This window comes from Sebastes fasciatus, chromosome 9 (genome assembly GCF_043250625.1).
Source record: "Sebastes fasciatus isolate fSebFas1 chromosome 9, fSebFas1.pri, whole genome shotgun sequence".
Classification (NCBI taxonomy): domain Eukaryota; kingdom Metazoa; phylum Chordata; class Actinopteri; order Perciformes; family Sebastidae; genus Sebastes; species Sebastes fasciatus.
This window is the reverse complement of record NC_133803.1, coordinates 27,842,271-27,846,848: the sequence shown is the minus strand read 5'-3', so window position 1 is coordinate 27,846,848 and position 4,578 is coordinate 27,842,271.

The window sequence follows — 4,578 nt, the reverse complement described above, 5'->3', positions numbered from 1 at the left end:
TGGAACATAAAAAACACATGAAATCAGATGAATGCAGGTTATATCACACACCTGGTTTATTCATCAACAATTTATTTCAATTTTGCTTAATGATGCTGTTTTGACAAAAAAAAGTAAATTGATTATGAGACAATTAGGCTACCTCTCATCTCGTAAGGCAAGAGCCTGGAAGACATTAAAAAAAAGGCAGTAAAAAACGTATAATAAAACCCCACAATTGGCGTCAACAAGGTAACATGATATGTCCCTGCAAAGTTTTGTCCCATTCGTATTTATATAATGTCAAGCCCTTGCAGTCTCTCACACTCAACTATTCACACAGGTCACGCAGCCCGTTCTCATTCCCAGGTCGTCAAATACCAAGGCTTTGTCACGGCAGTCGGCGTTAGATATCCAAGGCACCCTTTAGGTGGTATGGATGGTGGTATGGTATGGATGGTATGAGACGCACCAAGCTTTAAACGCTCAGGGAAAGAGCTGTGTTGACGTAGTTTAAAGAGCGAAGGAGACACACATTGGTGGATGGGTCCAACAAACACAAGGGTTTCATCCAGGAGACCGCTCTTAAATTTAGATTTAAGTTTCACTTCCCGTTACAATTAGCTGTTCGTTTGTGTCCCGTGTTCACAGCGTTGAGGGTCATTTTCACTTTACAAACGTAGTAGTTTTAAGCCCAACTATGTAGTTCTTTCCTAAACCTAACTATAGTGGTTTTGTTGCCTGATCCTAAGCAAGTGTTTTTGTTAAATTGACAACATTAAGCACCTGTTTACTGCGACCAAAAAGTGATGTTGGGTGGTCTGACAAAGTGTCAGTATATGGCGAGTTGGTAGGAGAACGCGTTGGGTGATATCAGTTAAGTTCCTGGGCCTAATTCTAAGCTAAACCTTAAAACCAAGTCTGAACCCTCAAACAGACCTTCAAAGGTCCATCCCAAAGTGAGGACCGGCCAAAACGTCCTCACTTTCCAAAAATGTCCTCACTCTGAAGGTCGAAATCTCAAACTGGTCCTCACAAAGATAGATGTTCAAGAACACACAAACACACACACGTTTACATTCACACACACACCTGCAGACTGATTACCGAGGCGTGCTGTCAATACACTGCAGGTTGGCTGTAATCTGTTGTATTTATTCTCCTGATTGTAGTATTCCATTTCCCATCAGTCCAGAGGTGATAGGAGCAGCTAATCGGTGCTCTGAGCTTCCTGTCAGACAGCAGCGATCAGCTGAGACCGTCTGCATTAAAGAGCCTCTGTTTTTTTGTCTGATGCTGCTAAACACCATGCCTTTAATTAAACATTGATTTTCCTGTAGCGCAGTTCTCGCTGACAAATGGCACGCTGCTCAAGCAATAACAATATTTGTTGTTATTGATGACCGGCAACTACTTTTCAGAGGGGAAAAAAAGCATCCTTTAGAGATTGTCTCTTGAATGTCATTAAAGGATAATTCCTGTTTATTTCAACCGGGGGTATTTTCTATAAATGAGGCTATTGTGGTTCCAACGTGATCTCACAGGAATGCGTGAAATGACCATGTTCTCTCTCTGTGTTAAAATCAGGTGCCGCCACCACGGAAACATTAGGTTTAGGAAAGAAAACGCTATGGTTTGGGATAAAATAAGTATGTTTTTTACATAACTTCTTATGTAGCCTATGGAATTTAAAATAACTCAAAGTTGAATTTTGGCTTCACACGTATCACAATACTTTTCCTTAACTATGTTTATCTGCATGGTCCTTGTTAAATAAACTAATAAATGACAGTTATCCATTCTGTTTGTGGTGACTGTATACATCACCTTTGGTCAGAGAGATAAATAAATAAATAGATAAATAGATAGATAAATAAATAAATGAATAAATAAATGAATAAATAGATAAATAAATAAATAAATAAATAGATAAATAGATAGATAAATAAATAAATAAATGAATAAATAAATGAATAAATAGATAAATAAATAAATAAATGCACCCTTAGGTCAGCGTTTTCAGAAAATATGTAAGAGCTTTAGAAAACCTGTAATAAATCTTTAAAGAGTAATAATATGGGTTCCACTATAAAAATGATTTTTGTCACAAATACACATAGAAACCTTCTGTTCAGTGCTGTTGCACATCGACTAATAAAAATAGTATTTAATTGTATTTTCAATTAAAAGTAGAGAAAGAACAGATATTCAGGAATTGAAACTCAAAAAATGATTAAATTATTTCTTCAAATGAAATGAAAACAGTTCCTTTTGTAATCCTCCACTAGCTGTTTTAAGAGTTTCATGGGGCCCAGGGTCTTATACACTACATAAATAACTGTCTCCTCTCCTTCCACATCAGCCATACGAGTCAAGAAGTGAAAAAAGAAACGCAACATTGAAACTGGAGAAACAAGTTTGTTCTCATCAAAGTGACGATTTGTTCCAGTCTGCAGCTGGGCGAAGGGGAGGAGAGGGGAAGGTTGGGTGGCACCGCTCACTATTAATGAACACATCAGACTGTTGTCATCCGTCATCAGTAATGAATAAATCACTTTAGTCACGGTCCACGGTCAGTGAAGACAGCAGCAGCCTGGATGAGCGAGGCTGATCACATGACTTCATCCTGCCCTCTGGGCCCGGACAGGGATCTCATTAACTGGAGCAAGACTTTATAACAGGTCTGCATTAAAAAAAAAAAAAAATGATCACAGGGAAATTGGTGCAAACCCGACCTGATTCAAGCCCGGGGAATTTTGAGAAATCACAGCCAGGCCCGAACCTGGTGGGTTTTACTGGGCCCAGGCTTCAATATCTGATCATAAACTAGTGACAAGTTATTGAGGATGGACCTCGCTGAATGTCTGAATATTGAACTGTGTTTTTGTGCTATTTGTTTATATTTTGGCACGTCTGCGTCATGGGAAATAATGCGGCTTCGGCCTCTAGCTACTTGGTCAATAGCTCCTTTTTGCACTGTACAGACAACAATCACTGGATTACACCGTTAGTGAAGAACAAGATTAGAAGTCATAAGGGAGCTGCTTTTTTTTCTTGTTTGTATCCGCTGCAAAGGGTGTGTTCCTCCATCCAGGGTGCAGGCTTGAAACTATATCTATGAAAAGTAATACAATATGATTTGTTTATATCCCACAAAATCAATTTGTATTTAATCCACGTAATCGTGAACCAGGAAATATAAAGAGCGACAAATGTAGGGAGGAGGTCGGGGTGATTGGGTGGGTTCAAAAACACCAAACTTTCACCGAGGAGACCAGCGTTTGTGTCCCGTGTGAAACCAGAAGTCAGCGTTGATTTATTTGTCACGTAACTTCTGTACTTAAGTTACGCCACTTCCGTACTTATTTTGACCCAAACCACAACCTTTTCCTAAACCTAACTAAGTAGTTTTGTTGCCTAGACCTAACCAAGATGTTTCCTGTGAAGACGGAAGTTTATTTTTAAAAGACTGTATGCATGTAACGAGCGGAAATTGACACGTTGTGCAGGACATTCGTAGGAGAACGCACGAGAAATGAGGAATAACTTTTCGTATGATATCATACGAACCGTTGTATGAGGATACGTTGATTTAACTCATGAAGTACCCAAATGCTCTTGAGAGCATGACAGTCACATTACATTTCACAGCAAGCTACTCATAAGATAAATATTAGGTGAATAGTGTCCTGATGGTGGTGCTCGGGGAAAGGTCAGGGGGTCACCAGCACATGAGGATTCATCATCTGGGATGATGATTATGAACAGCACTTTTCATTGAGATATCTCACCTTGAACGTGTTAGATGGACATACCAGAAAATGAATGGACAATTGGACCTGCAGATGACCCCTATTAGAACCCACAGTATGAAATATTATATAAATGAACACTACAGCTTCTCTTAGAGTACACATTATGTCGCTCTGCCGTTCTGTCTGTGCTTCCTGTCCGTCCATGTCTGCTCCTTCTCTACACTGTGTCCTCTGTCAGGTGGAAGTGGTGCCATCGATCATACGAAGCTCCGAGCAGCAGCCTCTGCACAACAAGACATTCATCACAGGTCAAATCCTTCCTCACGACACACGCCCACACTTCTGTTGTGTGGATGTAGGTACATCATCCTGCGTGTCAGACCAAAATGTTTTATCTCTTAGAATTCAGATTTTCTTTATGTCTCTCTACATCTCCGGCCCTGATGGTCCGAGTGACAGTGAGATCTGTAGTCTACGTCTGAGTAGCCTTCTGGTCAGAGACGGACAGCAGCTTGTTAGAGGACTACTTCCAGTTTATACTTCAACAAGTCATACCTCTGAGCTCAGAGTCTGAGCCATTTACCATCTCATTTATCCTAATTGTCTTTATCCCGAATGACAATCTCTGTAGAATATTTGGCAAAAATGCTGTTTTACTGTTACAGCAGCTAGGTGAGTGTGTGCTCAGCTATGGCCTACATGTTATATAACCACACCTTACTCACGTCAGTAAGTGAACACATCGCCATTAAAATGCACTTCAGTACATTACGTTATCGGACGCTTCTGTTGTACTTAAGGGATGGCTGTATCACACATAAATATGACGTCATCAACACACGTC